The sequence below is a fragment of the Microplitis demolitor genome, chromosome 4 (assembly GCF_026212275.2).
Source record: "Microplitis demolitor isolate Queensland-Clemson2020A chromosome 4, iyMicDemo2.1a, whole genome shotgun sequence".
Lineage (NCBI taxonomy): Eukaryota > Metazoa > Arthropoda > Insecta > Hymenoptera > Braconidae > Microplitis > Microplitis demolitor.
In genome coordinates, this window is record NC_068548.1 from 21,037,842 (window position 1) to 21,060,497 (window position 22,656).

At 31.1% G+C, this 22,656-nt stretch overlaps 1 protein-coding gene across 4 annotated transcripts in view; it reads right to left on the reverse strand.

Moving 5' to 3' along the window:
- LOC103578175 (uncharacterized) overlaps positions 1 to 22,656 on the reverse strand; it is a 37,167-nt gene that overhangs the window by 7,685 nt on the left and 6,826 nt on the right. The window contains exons 1-2 of one of the 4 annotated variants that reach the window (XM_008559160.2): positions 5,214 to 5,636; positions 2,331 to 2,612 (exon numbers count right to left, since the gene is read on the reverse strand). The exons of 1 other annotated variant lie outside the window; for it this stretch is intronic. The gene's annotated coding sequence lies outside the window, so the exon portion shown is untranslated. Of the gene's footprint in view, positions 1 to 2,330; positions 2,613 to 4,905; positions 5,166 to 5,213; positions 5,637 to 22,656 lie in introns of those variants that run through there. 2 more of the 4 variants (XM_008559159.2, XM_008559162.3) reach the window with 2 other exon arrangements.

Here is a 22,656-nt window from a genome sequence, read left to right on the forward strand (position 1 = left end):
TAATCTTGTATTCATTATTTATATTAAAATATTAATAATTAATAATAAATAATAAATAATTGATTAGATAAGATTATAATTATTAAATGTTATTGAAATATATATAAATAATAAATAAATAGATGTATAGTAATTTAAAGGAGGTCATGGGAATATTGGAAAGAAGAAAACCGGTCGATTGTGATTCGCTGGTGGGTCTCTGATGGTAGAGTAGAGTAAAAGCGAGGGAGAGAGAAGAGAAAGAGAGATAGTGAATGAGAAATAGAGAAAGAGAGAAAGGGATAGATGGATACTTGGATATGCCTTTGTCTACCGCCACCTGTCCACGCCATACTGCTCGCACTGTCGAATGCATTAATTTCACATCCCCTCTTTTCGCGCACCATGTTACGTTTATAGTTGTATAATATAACTCTAAAGGGGGATAAAGATTTATTTTGGCATATTCACATACTTCCGGATACAATTTTACTTTTTTATTAGACATTACGTATACATATGTATGTTATGTCGCTACGCGGTGATATGATGTCTGGTTGGACTGATGCTATCTAGCAATGAAATTTAACCATCACGCGAATTATAAAACGTTGATACGCCTGACATATCTGTCTATTTTTACATCAAGATTCAGCATCAACACTGACAGAGAAAGAGACTGAGAGATCTGTGTGAGATCAGAGTTAATTTTATACCAAGGGTGTTTAGTTGCTTTTTTTGTTTGCCTTTACTTTGGTATTTAGGAGTTACAGATATTTTATTTTAAAATTTAATAACGCATTCAATTTAACATTTTGAAATCTAACTTTTTAGCTTTGACTAGACTTTATTGTACTATCCTGCGCTTCCTGCGTACCAGAAACTCCCTCACTCATTTATGATATTTAACTATATAATACATAAATGATGTGTCACGCATGCTTGCATGACGTGGAAAGAAACCGTGTAGTATCCACGTCTCTATATTCATTTTAAAATTATAAATTACATGTCTTTATCTTTGTGAAATAATTTTTTTTATTTTCATTTTTAATTGAAAATTTTTTAATTTATCTTTTTTTTACTTCATTCTAATATATAACGTATTATTTTAACTTTTTTTTATCCGTATACACTTTGGAAATATTTACGAGTACATATTTTCACGGCATAAAACTAAGGTAGTGCACAAAATAACTTCCCACTGAGAAAGTTTTATGAAGCTTTTCTCGCGACCATTAACGACTTGAAGTATATAAACTTTTGAGTATGAAAAATAGCTTATTTTCTATTTCACTTTTTTATTTTTTTCAGTATTTTATAGTACTGTAATTAATTTATTTACATAATGAATGCACTGTGAAAAAATTTTGGAGTGCCGATGACTGTTTATCTGATTATTTGATCCCCTCGGTGTGAAATTTACTCCAAAGGGGAGCTTACTCTAATATTAAAACTTCGAATTAGAGTGAATACGAATTCAAATAAAATTCAAATTACTCCGAAATCACTCCGTCGAAAAGACAAACTCCTAATTTACTCCATATGTAGAGTAGTTTTTTTTAAGCTCCAAAACTCCGAGTGACAGAGTGAATTCACATTTAAATAAAATCCATAATCACTCCCGATTTTTTACAGTGTAAATAATGTACAAAAAAAAAAAAAAAAGATTTCCTGATACACAATATTTTTACCCGCCAAAAAAAAAGTTTTTGAATATTAAATTTGCAAGAAATTTTTTTTAAAATTTCAGTGGAAAATATTTCTTACGCCAAGAAATCATTTTTTTTTCTGTGTACAATAATTATCATAAATTGTATAGAGTAAAAAAAAATAAATAAAATAAACAACAGTAATAAATAAAAATGTTAATTACTAGTTAAAGAAGTAAATTAGCCTTTGTTAATCGAGATTCTTCAATCGCATTTAGCAATTACCGTATCACTAAGAGAAAGCGTTTAGAGAGAAAGAAGTTAAAAAAAAAAGGTAAAGAAATAATGAAAAAAAAAAAAAAAAGTTGGCAAGATTCCAAGTGCCCGCAATCCGCGCTAACGACACTTTACAGAAACGAGTTGTATACTCTACAGTGTTGACGAGGCGCCAGGATTAACCGCACCAATGAGAATTAGGATGGAACTTAGTGTAAGCAATAATACAAAACCAGGACGAGACACTGCTTGTAATAAAAGATTTAAATGCAAAATATAAAAAGATTACAATAAGATTAGTCTTTTATCTCCACGTTAATGCGTTTTTAACTATCGTTCATAGCTTCATTTAATACAAACTAATTTTTCAAAAATATATAGTGCACAAGTACTCAGCGCTGTCATAATTATAAAATGACTCACCCGCGTTTAATCGTATCTCCAGCCGCTATATATATAGAAATGATGATACTTATTATATATGAGAATGAGTGATTTAAAAAATAAAATTCCGTCACACGAATCTTCTTCTAGTGCAATGCATAGAATATAACTACAGCTCAAAATGTTCTTACACACGGCCCACTTTCTTTACTTTCACGTTCCTACATATCCCGTGTTGGTTTCCCATGCGCGTGTCTCAATCTTGTACATTACTTGCATATATGTGAGTGTCAATTTTTTATTTTGTAATTGTCCGGATATCTGTAAAAATTATACTGTCATGTAAAAGTGTATTGTATTAATATTACTTGTTGTTTTTATAATTATTATAGTAATATGTAGTTTGTAGAGAGTAGTTGGGAGTGTACTTGGATTTCCATGCAGAAACAGCAAACTAACAACAGTAGAATAAGAAGCAAAGCCATCAGTAGCCTGGCCCCGATTAATTTCTAACGGGTTTACATTTACCGCAGTATAACTCATAGAACTTTGTGAATATATATATATATATATATGTAGATGCATTTTCTTGTTATGTGCCTCGACTCATCAGATTTCAGAATATAGAATAATATATATATATATACAATGTATAAGACTGGTACGTAATGTAAAAAATAAAAATGTATCAGGGAATGAAAAATAAATAATTGCGGGCAAGGTTACAGTTAAATTAATAATACGTATGCTTTAATGTTTATTCTTAAAATAAAGTAGTCCGTGTGTAATATGTGTAGTGCTGATGATCAATTATATATAATCTACGTTGATATGTATATATATGTATATGTGTTGAGAAAAAATGAGTAAAAAGATTGTGTAGGTTTTCTTGGTTGTCTATTCCACAGAATTCCTCACCCTACGTCGTCGCTATGACGACAGCTTGACCCCCACCTTATACTTTTTAACTGGCACATATTGCGTATCTCGGTAAACTCTCTTCGACACTATTATCATTTATATACTCTCTATTATTACATATATTATATACACAATAAATTATTTTTTTTTTTTTATTTACTGTTTACTTTTACAAACGTTTGTTCTTTCACAGAAAGTTATTAATGACTAAACAAATTAGTCATCATTTGTAAACATACATATTTATATGTACATGTATATATATATATATATATATATTCACATTCATTGTCTATTCTTCTTGATGACGTTATCAGATGAATTGTATCGGTTGAATAAGCAAAGAATATTAAAAGATAAATAATAATAATAATAATAGTGATGATGGAAAAGTGTTGGGTGTAAAGATGAGTAGAGAAATCGTAAAGTGACGAGGGATAAGAGTGAAGGTTTACGTCGAAAAGTTTGCCCAATAAACTGACGTTACAATTTAACGGTATGAAAATCACTCGGTAGAGTTATAGCGGAATTGAAATCGCTGTCAGTGTTTAAGTACAAAGAGAAGAGGAAGAAATCGTGAAGGAAAAAAAGGTTTAAGAAGAAAAGAAAAGGGGGAATTGAGATGATGGTTGATATGGACGGATGCTGATATTGATGTTGGTCTCTTTGTCCTCTTATTTTCCATATAATAAATAACTTTCGCCTTGATATATGTACGTTATTTTGTTACTTATATATGTATGTATGTATATATATATATATGTAATATACTCTTCTGTAATATGTATCTACACTGACATGATACCGTCTGTATAGAGTAAAGTGTATTGTAGTGTTGATGCGAACGCGAGGAAACGCTCGATTAACGCGTCATAATTGTGTGATATGAGTCTGAATAGTTTTAAGTACGTGTATAAAAATATGTGATATATGTAATGATATGATATAGGAAACGGCGGGTATAACGACAGCAATGTCGAAGAAGTATGTAGTTGTTATTATTATTATATAAATATATATCCACATATGTGAATGTATTTATTTAATTTTATAACAAGTAGGGGGGGAAAAGAATATCGTGATCACTCGTCGTAGGCTAGACATCATCGTCTGACGTCAGATTTACTCGTGCTCAAGTAAATATATCGATTAGTTGATTATTCATTTAGTATTTAAAGCAAAGTTGTATTATACAGCCTCGAGCGATTAGACTTTCAATTTATCTGACAGGAAAAAAAATAAAATAAAAAAACATAACGGAGGTCATGTTGACAGTATGGAGAAAAAACAGATACATAACATCATTAATTAAATATATACATATAGACATATATGTATATATATATATATATATATATATATATATATATATATATATATATACGTCTTAAAAAATAAGTTTTTTTTTATACTCAAAGTTAAATAAATTTAAAAAAAAAATTTGCTGTCACAAAATGGAGCCAGTGTTTAGTATTTAGGGCTTAGAGCTTAAGGTTTACTTGTACCCGATAATTATATGCGAGAAGTTAATCCGCAAAAGCACGAGCGCGTTAAAACCCTGCGTTTTTTTTTTACTCTGTATTTATTTATTTATTTTTTTTTTTTTTTTCAGTAACTGACCGTCTCTCCCTGGCACCCGCGGATTTCTGTTTATATATTTATATATATATTATGTGTATATATTCTGCACTACCTGTGACTAAAGCACGCTGACTCTTCTTTGTTCTTCTCTAACCTCCTCTCCATTTAGTTCCCCGCCTACGCTGTGTACTGGATCGTCGTCGCGGTGGGGGTTTAGGGATCCGCGAGTTATCACGAACGAGTTGGGATAACGGAACGGCTCTATATAACCCTGATAATCGCACAGTATAATTCATGTCAATGACGTTGGGTTAACTCTATACACATCTTGCCCCAATACAATGTTATCTACATCCATATAATTACAGCTGAAATATTTAAAATTCAAATAATTAATAATAGAATATAAATAAATCAAACCTTAATTGACTGATGTCCCAATTAAAAGTCACCCAAGTTGACAAATCAGACTTTTAAAAACTTTGTTATGTTTTTTTAAAATAATAATAATAATAATAAATCTCTTGTCTTTGTACACAAATTGTAGAGAGCGAAAGGAATGACGCATGTAAGACCTAACACACAATCACACTTGCACCAACACCTTTTAAACACTTTGAATATATGAATGTATGTAACTACTACAACTACTTGTACAGTATTAGTATTTATATATAATATATATGTATATGTATATGTAGTCCGAGAGAGTGCTGCTGTAGCAGCGCAAGATACTGCTGTGACTAAACTATAATGATAAGGACGAGTACGAGTTACGTACGCCGTCGAGGACAGTGGACGACTGAGTAGTTCTGTCGTGGTACTACTACCGCTTGGCGTACCGAAGGCTGGCTACAACAACGCCAGCGCCTGGCGAACGCCAACGGGGAAGTGGGGAAGTGCGACAGGCATCGACGGCCCGTGCCTCGACGTGTAGTAGAGTAGAGAGCCGGCGATGTGCCACACGGTGAGAGAAATGGAGAATCTTGATGTAGATGAGTTTAAGAACGAGAGTGACAAGGACGAGAATTAAATTTAAAGGGAGAAAGATGTATATATTCACGGATCATACGACTTGCAAGTCTACCGTCTGCTTCATGAGAGAGAGAATTCCCTTCCATGTCCCAATCACTCCCTACTACTACTACTACTACTACTACTACTACTACTACTACTACTATTACTAACTACTACTACACAGGCATATTCAACTCTACACAACTCCTTTTAGCTGTTCTGTTGTGTGTTCCCTCAGGCACTGTGCGCTCCTGTCGTGAATCTATCCTTTTCACACATACACACATACACACTGTCGTATGAACGTGTGCACCTTCTCCTCAAATGCTGTCCTGTCCCCACTACTCTGGAGTTGCGATCCGACCATGGACACTACACCATGGTGATGGTGCTGGTGATGTTACCCCGCCAACGCCACTTCCAACACTCAAGTGTATTCCGTGGACTGTAGAAACGAACCACTACTAGTATTATTACTACTCCATACTAGAATAGACTCCAGTATGGGAGAGATCTATATATATTATAGCTATATGTTGCTGCTTTGCCGATCTTCACCCCTTACACTCTGACTACATACTCTCTGTATGGTATCGTAGTCTCTGTACGCCGATGTGTAGTCTCTTTACTACTCTTTACTATACCACGCTTTCACCCTCTCTCACTTTAACATACCGTGAGATATCATTTTTTTTCTTTGTTGAGCGCGAATGGCGGTGATGAACAAGACAAAGAGAAAGGAAGATAAAAAAAATGGAAAAGAGGAAGAGGATGAGGATGAGGATGTCGACAACCAAGAGGACCAAGACCAACCTTGTGGCTGTGAGTGGAACGACCGAATTTCAAGTGCCGGACTGCACTGCCCCTCTTATTCCACATTTTTTTTTATGCTTTGTTTTAATTTTTATTTTTTTATTTCGTTACTTTTGTGGGTTACTTTTTTTCTTTAGTTTTTCATATATTTTTTTTTCTTTTTTCAGTTTTTAAGCTCATGATATCTCGAGGGATGTTTCACCGCAGGCGACGACGAATAGGTTCAACGTTGATAAAAAAAATTTTTTTTTGTTTTCAAATATATTTTTTTGAAAAATAATATTTTTTTTAATTTTATTTATTTTTCGGTTTAGCTTCAATTAAAATAAATAAATGTCTGTTTACACATTAAACTAAATGTTATAATGAATGATTTAATTAGCAGATTAAACTAAAATATTTATATGAAACATATGAATCAGAAGTACAAAGTAAAGTGGAATTAATATGGATTGATTATTATGTCAGTTTAAGTATGTATATATGTATATATGTATATAGTGTATCAAGTAAAATTATTTCTCGGTACTTTAGATATGAATTGAGGACAGTTACTAACGATTTTCCACCTACGAGAGAGATATCTATTCCTTTTATACCCACTATTTTATATATATGTATATGTATATATGTGCGCAGTTATGTACTGGATCTTTATACAGAAAGAAGTAAGAGGATCGCATCTATAAGTTGAGTATAAAATTTTATCGATACAAAACTTTTCCAATGAATCTTTATTACGAAAATTTAAAAACTTATCAACGATAATCCAAAGCAATTAAAAAAAAAAAAAATATGATATAATAAACTAATAATTTTTATTGAGATGTAAAAAAATATGTAAAAAATTTCCGGAGTAAATGACTGCTTATTTATTTAGTCTCCTCGGAGTGAAATTTACTCCGAAGGGGATTTTATTTTAATGTCAAAACTCCGAATTGGAGTGAAATAAAATCCAGACTACTCCGAAATCACTCTGCTGAAAAAAAACTCCCCACTTACTCCGTATTCAAAGTGATTTTTTGTAAAAACGAGTGACAGAATGAATTTGAATTCAAATAAAATCCGAAATCACTTGAAATTTACTCCTGATTTTTTTACAATGTGTAAAAAATTGCGGAGTCAATTCGGAGTGGATGACTGCTTATTTATTTAGTCGTCTCGGAGGGAAATTTACTCCAAAAAGGGAAAGATACGGATTGAAATTAAATCCAGATCACTCTGAAATCACTACTGAAAAAAAACTCTCTATTTACTCCATATTCGGAGTCATCTTTTTAAAAATTTGGGAAATCCGAATGACGGAGTGATTTTGGATTTAACTAAAATCCGCGAGTACTCCAAATTCACTCTTGATTTAATACTGTTGACTATTAAAAAATAAAAATAAATTTGGAGCAGTATTGGTTATTGTTCCTTCCCTTATTTCTTGAACCCTCTTGTTCTAGACTATCACACCCTGACTCTTCTTCTCTTCCTTCCTTTCCCTTCCTTTCCTTTATATTATTCTACGTTTTACGTTTACCATATACATATACATATATAATACAACAACACACGATATTTCCCGTCCTTTATACCGACGGTACCGCCATTTTTCACAGCAACAAGGGAACGTAGAGCTACACGCCAGTGCAGTAGTGTAACTCTAGAGAAAGAAAGATTGAGCAGAGCCCGAGCAGTAAGTAGTAGAGTACAGTAGAGGGAAATAAGGACACACGCGATAGTGATTTCGTTCGTGTCAAGCATAGCGCTCTGTATGTGAAAAATTTCTATCTTTCTTACTCCACTTTACTTTATATTACTTTTACACATCTTATATATACATATACATATACATATACATCTATTACTATGTTATTATAACTATACTTTTTTTCCTCTTCATTTTATCTGACAACCACACCCGGACGTCCGTACACCAGAGAAAGTCTTCACGGCTTAATACTTCACTCAACAGCTCATTTTCATTTTATAATTATTTTCATTGGTTACAATTTTAAAAATTAAACTAATTAAAATGATGTTAATAAATTTATGGATGCATTAGAAATCAAGATCGATGATTAGCTAAAATAAATTATTTAACGTGTTATCCAGTGCGGGATAAAAAATTTAAAAAAAAGGAAAAGGGGAAAAATAAATTTAGCAAGTGGGGGAGAGATTGTCGTCTCTCCGTCGTTTAACGAAGTAGTCAGGACATCTGTCCTTGTCGTGTTCGCGGAGCTTTTGTTCTGGTTCGTCTACCGACCTCACACGCACTTTTCTTTCCTCTTCTCACTTAACTTGTAATATTCACCGTTCTCACTTGGAATTGTTGCTTGATTCTCTCTTTTAAATTTTTTATTTATTTTAGCCTCTACTCGCTCAGTCTTCTTCTCTTATATAGTATAGTTTTATATTATACCTATACTTCAGTATCTGGTGCATATACAAGGTACGTACTCTCTTATACTTTTATATATATGTATATATGTATATATGTATACTTATACTTATCGCATCCGTGATACACGGGTACGTGAAACGGTGTAGTGTGGAGAGACGCAGACACGTGCTTCTGAAACGACTCGACAATTCGTAGACACTCCGTTAACAGGGACTAGAGTGAGAGATGAATAAAGCCGAGAGAAAGGACCTCGAGTTAAGAGAGAGTGAGCGAACGTGAGAGGATGAAGAAACGATCGATGCTCATCGAGTTTCAAGGGTATTGGACGCTAGGAAAAATATTACAGGAGAGTTGCATACAGATGTAAATCTTTACACTGAATTTTACAATACTTTGAATTATTATTCTTATATTTTCGATTTATTCATTTCAGGACTCAGTGTATGGTTTTCTACTCCATTTTAAAACTCCGAAAACTCAAAAGTTAAATAAATTTAATTTTAATATTTAAGTTACACATTTTTCAAATAAGAAATTTAATTAATTATTATTTATACAATTACCCGACGGATTTAATCTTATGCAAGAAATTTCACATGGTAATTTTGTAAGTTAGTGTTGCAATGATTTCTTTTATTACTATATATTATTTCATTTAAAAAGGATAATTTAACATTAAGTGTGTAATTTAACCGACTGTAATTTCAATTGAATTTTTAACTAATTGATAATTTTTTGTTAAATATTGGAGTGTAATTAAAATATGAAAAATTTTTATAATAAAATTAGAAAGTATAGTCTAGAAAATGAGTTATTTGAATTACAAGAAAAAAAAATGTTAATATAGGTTTGAATCGTTTGAATGAATCACTGAGATAACAATGGATTTATTTTCTCTTATTCATTTATTGTGTTTACTGTTTGATAGATAATTACCAATAAAATACTTGAGAAATATTATTTACAAAGAAGCAGATAATTATTGAAAGTTTAAGTGAGATAGTAAATAGTAGATTTGTTAAATGAAATTATCGGTGGATTATTAAAAGAGTAAGTTGGAGTATTGTATTTAGCGGGTTATGGATGTTGAATAAATATTGAAAAGAATCGTCATCTCCCCCATCTGGTTTATGAGGGCATTACCCGAGTCGTCCTATCCCCTAAACTAAACGTTCGACTGCTTATATGCTGCCCCAAAGTCTACTTCTACTTCTACTTCTACATCCACTACTAACACTATAGTACAGTAGTACAGTCAGTACATCGTAGCTTTGAAGCTTCTTGATGGGGCTCCATCTCTACTCAAAAACCCACGGATGCGTAGAATCATAGCTCGACACCCGCCCTCTTCCTTATTCTTTTTTCTGTACAACACAAAATACCCGATCTGTTCAGCCTGGACTTTAATAGTTATACGCACGGAAAAAACAAAATATTCAAAATTAAAAAATAATAGTAAAAAGTGGAGTCTGTTGTCAATAATTAGTACTATTATGTGCTTAATGCAAAGTAGTTTACTAATTTTTGTAGATTCCGAAAAATTACTATTAATTATTTCAGAAAGTAACTAAATATTATTACTTTTAGGTATAATACGTGACTTATTAGTGAAAGTTAATTAATTTATGGCATAATTTATTAAAAAGTAATGATTGGTCAAATTAACAATTGCTATCTTAGATACTGATTTTTCCAGCCGAAAATTTCAAAAGTTACAAACTTTTATTTTATAAATTCGATGTCACTGATCAATTATTAGCTTAAAATATCATTTATTCATCATTATAAATTAATTTACAATATACATAAATCGAATAAGTGATAAATAATAAAATGAAAAATTAGTATACTAGATACTGATTTTGTTGCTCATAAAAATACCGAAAATTTTCAACTCTTATTTTATAAATTCTATCCCATTGACTAATAATTAATATAAAATGTTATTTATTCGTTATTATAAATTAATTTATTATACACATATATCGAATAAGTGGTAAATAATAAAATGAAAAATTCGTATACTAGATCTTTATATATTAATATGTACGTTTACTAATTTTCCGGTTCCTCATTTTTTAAATTTTTCTCTGTTTATTTGAATAGTAATAACTGTAAATCCCAATTCATCGATTTTTTTTCATATTAATTTTAATAAAAGAAATTAAAAATTTAGCTCTTCTATGTGTATCAAATTTGAATATAAATAATAGCCATTTTGTAATATATTTAATGATCCTGGTTTGATATTAGTATGGAATATACTAATTTCTAGTCGAAAATAAACTACAAACTATTAAAATTTTGAGCATCATTTTTTTCCATGTGGACTGCTAACTTTTACAATGCATCTAAATCCGAACTTGAGTATAATCGATTTAAATTAAATTCATTAAGTCCAACTCGCGCAGATAAATTATAGAGATAATCAAAATAACTAAGCAATTTATAAAATTGCATAAATAAATGTTACAGAAATTTATATTACACGCGAAGTAGCTGTTGGAATAAAAATGCATCGCCAAGTATCGATTCTGGCGGGGTAATTACGCTAAGAGCTTCTCGTTTCCGTTTGTGGATCAGCCGCAGATTCGAGGGCTTCATACTTTGTATCTAAGAGCAATTCATTCGTTTCTCTTTTTTGTTTTTGTTTATTATTTTTATTATTATTATTATTTTTTTTTATTTTTTTTTACTCTTCATCATTGTTACTTTTTTCCTTTTTATTTATACTCACTCATTCGTTGTATCAATCATTATTTAAAATATTTTATTTACCTTTTTCATTTAACCGTTCAAAAGTTAAATAAAATAATTGGTACGCTATAGTACGATATTAAATATCAGAGATCAATTAGCTATCTAAATAAAAAACTAATAATTCACACGTGAATCCGGATTTATTTCATTGCGAATTCACTCCTTCATTCGGAGTTCCGGAGTTTTAAAAAAAATACATTCGCATGTGAATACGGATTTTTTTTTTGTGGGGTGATTTCGGAGTGACGTAATTTTATTTAAATCCGCATTCACTCCGGTATAGACTTTTGATATTAAAAAAAAATCCTCTTCGGACTCAGTTTCACTCTGAGGACATTAAATAAATAAATAATCATTGGCTCCGTGTTCACTTCGAAAATTTTTTACAGTTTAATAAGTTCCCTAAAACTAAAGGGGCGTATTTTTTTTTGTTGCCAATAGTTTTAAAAAAAAAAAAAATTTGAAAGTCTAAAGCGCGAATAAAATTTTCAGTAGTTTATAATATTTATAATTTTTAAAAATTATTTCGCGCGAAAAAATGTCAAAATTTAAAAAGACCACCTCACTATGTATCAATAATTTTTTTTGTAATCAAATTTTCAAAACTTTCCCTTCGGTTTGAAATTCACCCCAAGGAAATGAAATAAATAAAAAATCCACGTGGCAAATTTTTTACAGTTTACATGTAAAATAAAATAAAATAAATTAAATATATATAAATAATACGATTATTTAATAGAGGGTTGGCATGAACGAGAATTAAATATACATATGTATATAATAAGAAGAGAATTTACCGGCTGGAATTCGTCTTTATTTTGAGTTACATACTTTTGAGCGTTAAGAAGTGTATATAAGAACCCGAGCACTATTCTTAGGCCAGTTCGGTCACCCTCGCATGTATGTTACACTCCATCTACATGTATCTGAGTTAGTAAAATGTATAAGATACTGAACATCATCATGAATAGTGATCTTCACTCTACTAAACTGTTCTATACGTTTATAACCAGGCCCAGATGGCCGCTCAGTCCGAGGAATGCCCCAAGACATGTGATAGTCTTTTCATCTTTTGTAAAATTATTTATTTCATTCACGAAAGCAACTCAACCAAAGCTAACATGACCAATCAGCCACAAATTTAAAAATACAAACTACCAAATACTTTAAATTAATATATATATATATATATATAGAAATTATATAATAAAATCAAAATTTTCCAATCGTAAATTAAAATATTAAACAATATGGATAAAAATAACTGTTTTAATTATAGTATTACATCTTGAGTACGATCTCCAGCTGTTTAAATAGCTCTCAGCTTGCTTATAACACTCTTCTTAATTCAAATTGCGACATAAAAATAAATAAATACAATAAAGATAATAATGAAATGAAGAAGAAGAAGAAATCGTATGACAAGAATTGAAAGTTTTTAAAAACTGATAAAAATTTTGTGTATATATATAATGTATGACAACAGACATACCATTTATGTATGTGTAATTAAATTTTTGAACGATACTGTAGTTGTATAAGCAGTACTGGCGATTGCCAATGGCACCACGACATCCAGGACAATGAAAACAATGTCCGGATGAGTAATCCCTGTGGAAAATGTCGCTATCCTTACTACAGTTAAGTACCGCACAGTATATACTGAGGTAGTCACTCCAGTATATACTAAAAATTCCATGTATATGTATATGGATAGAAAAACTAGTATTAGAGTCAATAACAACAATAATAACGACTGTAAAATGTAAACCCAGTGAGAAAATAGATAACGTCTAGGAAAAGCAAATTTAAGTGGCCCTAGATGACTCTTCCTAGTGACAGACTATACTATTATGTAGATAAATACTGAAAAGTTTTAGCAGGGCTTACGCATAGCAGCTGAGAAGAGTAAGTTAAGTGAAAGAAAGGGAGACAGTAACATTAGTACGCAATATAGATAGAGGATGACGATGATGGTGTGGTGGGGCAGGGTATAAGCAAAAGCCTACTCTCTTAGTCACACGCATACCAATACCAATAAACTCCGGGAATCTGAGTCCAAGTACGGTTCGTCTTTAAACGTCGTACTAGTTGACTACCACGGTATAATGTGGGTGCCTATTCAGGTAAAATAAAATAAAATACCATAACTTTAAAACACCTTAATAACCATTGACAATTATTTACGACGGAACTTCCGTTACAACGTCACTCCCTTTCCTTATTTTTCTGCTAACTTATTAAAATTTTTCGTATTATTATTGTTGTTGTTATTCATGGCAAATATAAGAGAAGAAGAGAGTTATGGCTTTTGAAAGATCTCTTGAATATTATGCATGTAAAAACAACACTCAGAAAATTAAATAATAGAAACTACTATCTAGTTATGGTAAAATTTATACCATTAATCTGATAGCAGTGAATATTATCTAGATGATTGTATATATATAATCATCTAGATTGTAATATTCACTATATTTATAATAATTGTTACACGGAAAAAAATGATGCTCAAAATTTTAATTGTAGTTTATTTTCGACTTGAAATTAGTATAGTAATTTATATTCAAATTTGATACACATAGAAGAGCTAAATTTTTAATTTCGTTTATTTAAATTAATATGAAAAAGAATTGATAAATTGGTATCTACAGTTATTACTATTCAAATAAACAGAGAAAAATTTTAAAAATGAGGAACCGGAAAATTAGTAAACGTACATATTAATATATAAAGATCTAGTATACGAATTTTTCATTTTATTATTTACCACTTATTCGATATATGTATATAATAAATTAATTTATAATAACGAATAAATAACATTTTATATTAATTATTAGTCAATGGGATAGAATTTATAAAATAAGAGTTGAAAATTTTCGGTATTTTTATGAGCAACAAAATCAGTATCTAGTATACTAATTTTTCATTTTATTATTTATCACTTATTCGATTTATGTATATTGTAAATTAATTTATAATGATGAATAAATGATATTTTAAGCTAATAATTGATCAGTGACATCGAATTTATAAAATAAAAGTTTGTAACTTTTGGAATTTTCGGCTGGAAAAATCAGTATCTAAGCTACCAATTGTTAATTTGACCAATCATTACTTTTTAATAGATTATGTCATAAATTAATTAACTTTCACTAATAAGTCACGTATTATACCTAAAAGTAATAATATTTAGTTACTTTCTGAAATAATTAATAGTAGTTTTTCGAAATCTACAAAAATTAGTAATCTACTTTGCATCAAGAACATAATAGTACTAATTACTAATAACAGATTCCACTTTTTACTATATATTATTTTTTAATTTTTAATATTCTGTTTTTTCCGTATAGTGCAATTTTTATTATATTTATATATAATGTATAGATAATAATCGTAATAATTATATGTTAATTTGTGAATAATATATAAATGACAAAATATGTAATAGCAATAATCGAAATGGTTGAATTGTGTGTTATAAACACTGTTGGGGTATCGGTGGGGTCATGGAGTATGTGGCGCGGGTCGATCCTCCGGCGAAATATGGTACTCTCTCCCTAGCCGAGTAAAACTAACCCCTCTCTCATATATTGGTACATACATGTACGTATGTATGCATGTACATATAGGTAAAGTGTATGTGTTGAATATATATATGATATGATATATATATATATATATGATATACATATATTTAAATACATGGAGAGAATTTCAGACTCACAGTTACCGTCTCGCGGTAGAGCAGAAGAGCGTCCCTGAGAGTTCACACAACCGAGTCCTTCGACTGCAGAGTTGAATTTTCCAACACATGTATATTAGTACATGCACATGCACATACAGATTCATATGACTAAGTATGTATAATATACCGCATGCAAGTGTATGCGAATGTATTTTCATATACCAACAAACAAAATGGTCTGTGTGTATCTGGCAATTTCAATCGGGACGAGTAGTGCGGACGCGCGAGGAGAGAAGATATTGGATGTGTCGGTGAGCTCTAAAGCCAAATCGTTTCGCGTTTGAAAGAGTAGAGAGCGAGGGAGACTCACCGTGACTAAAAGATAGAGAAAGAGGGGGAGGAGAAACAGGAGAAGAAGAAGAAGAAGAAAAAGAAAAAGATAAAGAAGTAAATAAAATGAGAGAAAAGAGCGAGAAAGCAAGATAGTAGAGGCAACGAGGAACGATGGATAAAGTTTGCCTCGACTCTGCCGGTTTAACGCCGTGTATCTCAATTTTAACATGGACCTCAGAAACCTCTTGTTTATCAGCGTACTCGACTCCGATAGCTGTATTACTGGCAAAAAAATGATTCAGTGGGAATAGTCAAGCGATCTATATATTTGACAATAAGAACAGTATAAACGAAGAAGGAGAAGAAGAAGAAGAAGAAGGCTAAAGACACATTGAATGTTAGATATGACACGAGAATTCTCTTAAATCAAATAATAAAAAGAGATTTATATTGACAAATACTAAGTAGATTGAAATATAAATTGATGATGTGAGAAAACAATATTGTCCACCTGTAGCAATGCAACTCTTGTCTTTGGCACCTGCGTGACGTCACGCGAGGAAACAGCTGGTCGTTTCTTTCTTATATACCTGTCTCTCCTACTGTTGTGTACAGTACTGTATACTTATTTAATAGTACATATATGTACCACCGTGTCGTGTTTTATGCTCTCGTCTGTACTGGTATGGTGATAATACACATATACATATATCCATATATATATATATGGTCTTGTGTTGTTTAGTAGTTTGTGTATTGGTGAAGCGCGCGTTCAACGACGTCGTCTCATCCCGATCCCGGCAGCCGCCAGCCGCCAGCTCTTCTCTTCTCTTCTCTTCTCTTCATCTACCATACGCCGTATAATACACCGACTACTACTACTCATCGCACTGACATTACCACAACTTTCAGCTACTCCCCCTCACTACTGCACGATGATCGAGGACTTGATTCCAATGCCATGAGTAGTCTTTTAACCGAACCGAAGTTAACCCAAACCCGAATATCTTTCACACAGGCCTTTACTCTTACGGCCTTTCAAACACTTTATTTTATTTTTATGTTTCTGTAAACCTACGATAGGTAGTTTTACTAAAAGTAGCAGCCAATTTTTTTAAAACCGATAATACCATCAGACTAAATTGTAAGTGGAACCAGTGAGGAGAGTTTGACCGTTGTCCTTTAAACGCCCAGCCGACTATGTAAATATATATCTCTATAAATGTATACACACATATATATATATATGCATATACATACATATAATCTACTGTTGTGTATGCGACTTGACAACGTGGTATAAAGTATTTTAGATTTTTGCTTTGGAGTCGAATTATATTCGGTCGACTAGAATTAAACAAAATGAAAAATCAAAGCAACTGTGTATCGACATATATATATATATATATATGGAAAGTATATAAAATTGACATTAAAATTAGTTATGTAGTATTAATAAAAAAATATTTTATACAATATATGGATAATATTTGCCGGAGGTAAATGCCGACGAATCAGCACAAAGAGTTGAGCTGAAGTAAACGCTGACGGAAACAGCTGCAGGCGCGGTGCACTCACATACCTACCGGCTTAGCCGTTTGCCGGTATGCTACTGTACTCTATACCTAACTACTCTATACTACACTGTACTCTACCTCACTATTTTAATGTTTCAGGGGTCAAAGAATAATTACGCGTACTGCACGTGTACACTATATACATTAGTTCGTCATCACTGACAGAAAACTACCCGAAAGAGAGAGAAAAGAGCTTTGACTTTGATTTATTTTTTCACCTTTATGATTTTATTTTTTATATAATACCTACTTTATCTCTATTTACTTTTTTTTTTAAATATTCGTTTGATATTTTAGTTTTTTTTACGGTTTTTTACATCAAAAACATTTGCTCGAGTAAAAAATAACCGCATACATGTATTATGTATACTTGTACATATGTAACTTTTTAAGTATAGTAAAGTAAAAGAGAGTTACAGAAGAATTACTTATCTCATGAAACGTGCCACGTGTTATTCACCATGCTCGAGTCTTTATCTCTTAGTGTTATCTCACCTCTCAGGATCATTTCTCCTCTACTCCCTCTACTCTTCTCCATCTATTTATTATTTTTTTTTTTTAAACCATATTCCCGTGATATCTAAGCGACTCTTCTCCTTCAACTCCCTGTCCATCTTCTTGTTCTCACAATAATATCCACGTAACACGCATTGAGTTGTTTCTGAGAAACAACTATAATAACTGCCTCAAAAAATCTACATATATGTAATATTTTCTACCCCTTTGTCCAGCAGAATCATTATAAACAAAGTACATAGCAAAGAAGAAATAATAAAAGTAAACCGAGAACAAAAGTCAGTACGTGCGTTAAAATTAAAAAAAGGAAAAACAAAAAATAGTTTAAAAGCTTTATAAAAATATAAATTCAATAGAGTATAAGTACATAGAGGAAGAGAAAAGACGTTATAGTTTTATTTCCGTATATTGGTTTGTATATTTTGTAGCTTCCTCAACATTTCCCCTCTGTGTGATCCCGTTGGCCAAGCGCCCTCTCTTTTTCCTCATACCGATCTACCAGTTCACTCCTATACTACACTCAACAATCCTCTCTTCACGTTTATATATACATATATATATACATATATATATATATGGTATATACAACACATACCACCTCTTCCATTCCATTCTCTCATACTCACATCATGTCGCGCTATGCGCCGATCGCTGAGGTTTCACTGCATATATACTTACATATATATATTATATATGTATATATATTATCTACTCTTACATTTAAGTTTACACAGTTCATGGCAAAACTACAGTTAATTCAATCGAATACCGATGTAATAAAAATATATAAAACTCCTCAGTACAATTTTTTTCTACACTCAATTGTGTAAATATTGATGCGCGTTACAGCCTACTCGATAGTTTATAATTAATAAATAAAATAATACAAGATATATATTAACAGACTGTAGCAATATTTTTACGTAATAAAAACGGGTACGCTGATTTGCTTCCGCGACTTAGATTGTCTTGGATGATTACGTCAAGGACAGAAAGCTAAGCATTGATGTAGAAGAAGGGACTTGCAGAGCAATTGGGTAATGTCTAGTATAGCGTCATCTATCCGTCCCACGTATAGCTATAATTACATATTTTGTTTATGTACAATCTACAGTATATTATATATATTGACTTTGTATTTTTATTTAAATTAATTTTATCAATAAAACCTTGTACGCTACTTAATAAAAATAATTATTGTCAACAACTACATAATAGATTGAGTATTTGGATTCAGGTTATCCATTTGATGCATTTATCTCCTTTCATTTAATTTATGTTTCACAGCTACAGCCATCGGCATCTAAATCCACTTGGTGTGTACATTTTGTTGTACAGTTTCCCAAGGTTATGGTTGGTTAGTCTGACCCGTTAAACGACCCTCCACGTTCACCGAATACAAGACAACTTATTATATCGAAATTACAACAATATTTTATCTACACGGAAAAAATCCGAGAAAACTGCGCTATTGAAAATTTCGAATTAAATATTTTTTTGATAAAAAATTTGATAATTTTTTTCAATGATTTTAGTAATCAGCTGCTACTTATTTTTCGAAATTAAATATTTAAATAATAATGTAATTTTTAAAAAATTAATAAACTCAGAAAAAAAATATTTCTTGACGTAACAAATATTTTCTACCATGAATTGAAGACAAAAAATTTCTTAAGACTGGAAAATATTTATTGATACAAGAATTTATTTTTTATCATTTAATTTTTTCCCGCCTTAATAAAATTTTTTGCATTATAAATTGAAACCAAAAATTTTCTGAAAGCGGTAAAAAATTATATTCAATTTCCCAGTCCTAAAAAACTTTTTGTCTTCAATCTATAGTCGAAAATATTTCTTGCATCAATAAATACTTTTTATCTGTGTCCATAACTCAACACAAATTATGTCTGATCTAATAAATAAACATAAAGTGAAATTTTTTTTTTAAAATGAGAACACTAAAGATAAATATAAAAATGATTATGTTTTCTAAAAATTCTAATAAATAATTTGTTACAAAATATATGTGATGAAAATACTTATAGTCATCAACTTGTGTTGATTATAAATTAATGACATTAAAGAAAAAGAAAGATTTATTTAAATATTTAAATTAGTAATTAACAGTGAATATAGCTATGCAGAGCTAATACAACTTTTAAGTAAAAAAAAAGTTTTAGTAAATTACTCGAAATAAGTATGTTAAACTATAATGTCTTAATCATCCACACACGCGTGTCTATCGCAACAAGACCGTGCTATGTCCGAGTAAAGTGCGCCGTCTCCTTTCTTATTCTATATCGCCCTCGTCGTTGTCGCCGTCGACGTTGCTCGTAGTTTCCCATACCACATCAGTACAGCGACAAGTAGTAGGCATACACACAGAGTACAAACGATGACAAGTAAAGCAACTATACGTCGACCCTACTTTTCGCTGGCTGACCTATAAACCTACTTTCGTTCGTATTAAAAGCGAAATCAACGGAGTTACCTCATTCCACTCTACTCCTAATTTCCCGAACTACTCATATATACATATATTTATTAATAACATCCACAATTATATTTAATTTGACGGTCTTCTACATATTTTATTTTTTAAGCTTTAATTTGAGCTAATCAATCTAATAAAAAAAATTTATTCATACAAACTATAGAGGAATATTGAGACCAATACTGTAACGGTGAATTCTAGTTAAGTATTAAATTATAATAAATATACTGCTTGAAAAGTGGATTTAATTATCATTAATAAATGAGAATAGTCTACATCTCCAGTAGCGGATTCACAAATTTGCTGTGAAATACAGCAGTACTGTATTGTATATACATAATATTATATATATTTGGGGAGCATGTATTTGATAATGACAGACAAGTTAGCGGGCGACACTATGGCCACTTGTGGAAGGAAGACAAGGGGCCAAGATATCGATCGGCTGGCTTCCGTTTTGCCCGCAAAAACGGACAAAACGTCGGGCCAAATTGTCTTTTAGTTACTTTTTAAATTAAATACATTTACTTGATTCTCAACATAACATATATTGTGATAATTGTAATATAAATTTGAATTTTAAAAAAATAAGAAAAACCGCGAAATTGCCAAAATTTAAAATTACTTTTTTTTGCCCGATTAAATTTTCTTGATAACAATAATGATGATTATTATCATTATTGTTTTTTTTTTTTTTATTATTTTTGACATTATCAATGTGTAGTAAGTTCAATAGTTGATGTTTTAAACAAAGAGATAAAACAAAAGAAATATGTGTATAACGATAATGAAAAAGTCGGTGGAAATATGAGAGAAGTGATTATGCGATGAGAAGGTAGCTGAGAGTAGTAGTAGTGGAGGTGGTAGTAGTAACGTATAATGTCGAGGATGATGTTGATAGTGGTAGTGACGATGGCCGACGGTGGAGGGAATCGGTGTCGGTGTCGGTCTATCCTCAGTAGTTGGAGAGAACAAGAGAGAGAACCGCGAGAAAAAGACAGAGACAGAGCCAGAGAAACGAGACGAGAATTCACGAAGTCATACGAGCAACTACGAACGTGGGATCGATGCAAGAGGATGGTGGGCCATGCCGACGACGACGTTCTTCCTCCGTTTAGAGAATTAACGCTAGGCGGCCCCACCGACCGATTATATCGTTTTTTCGCATCACGACAGCGTTACGTTTAAATTACATTACATATATACATATACATATACATATAAATACTTAGTTATACATGTATGTATTTATAATAAAACAGCATGACCTTGATTGAGTTCAAAATTTTTTTATCTAGACTGTAATTATTTTTTTTCACCAGACGGAATATTAATTATTCTAGCATTTAATTATACAAATATATCAATATACACACATATATATATTTTTGATACCTGTAAATGTATATATTTGTATATATGATTTTTGCAGCACAATATGGCTGGGCTTTGTGTACGCATGTCGGTTCATTGATTGCGATGTTTGCGTGTACGGTTGCTAAATTGACTTTGTATATAAACACCCGTAGAAAGACTACACCGAGGTAAACATGAACAAAGAGAATGATATATATAAAAGATTTTAATTTTTTATTAATATGTTTAAATAGATTTGATTGCTTATGTATATAAAGTATAGTAAATAATTTAAGATATTCATATGTATTTTTGCTGATTTCAGTTTAGCATTATTAGTATTATTTAATCGAATGATGAATATATGTGTATATATATGTAATAACGTTTCTTTTCCAGAAATTTTTTATCATTGACTTGAGTTTAAATATACGCACGAACAAAAAAAAATAATAATAAAAATAATGTAGTTTGTATAAGAGGGGGAATAAAAAAAGTAAAGCTTCAAGTCTTATCGGTCGAACGGAACGACACGGTGATTAAATGGCGCGAACTCGATGATAGTGTGGGAAGGGGAAATTATTGTAGTAAAGTAACAATAAGATAGATATGAAATTTAAAGTTAATTAAATTATAAAATGTTAAATTGTTTTAAATAGTGATCACGATTATTTATTTTCTGTTTTTTTTTTTTTTTTTTTTTTTTTTTTTAATATGTTGGTCGATAAGTATGAAGAACAAAATTTATACTTTCAGAATATGGATTAGATGGGAAAAAAAAAAAAAATGTTAATCAATGTTAAGCAACGGAACTACATGACCGTACGAGTAAATAGTGGACACCGGACTATCTCCAAGACGATCTCGAGCGGAAAACTCGTTTAACCCATATTCATGAATTTTTTTAAAAAATCATT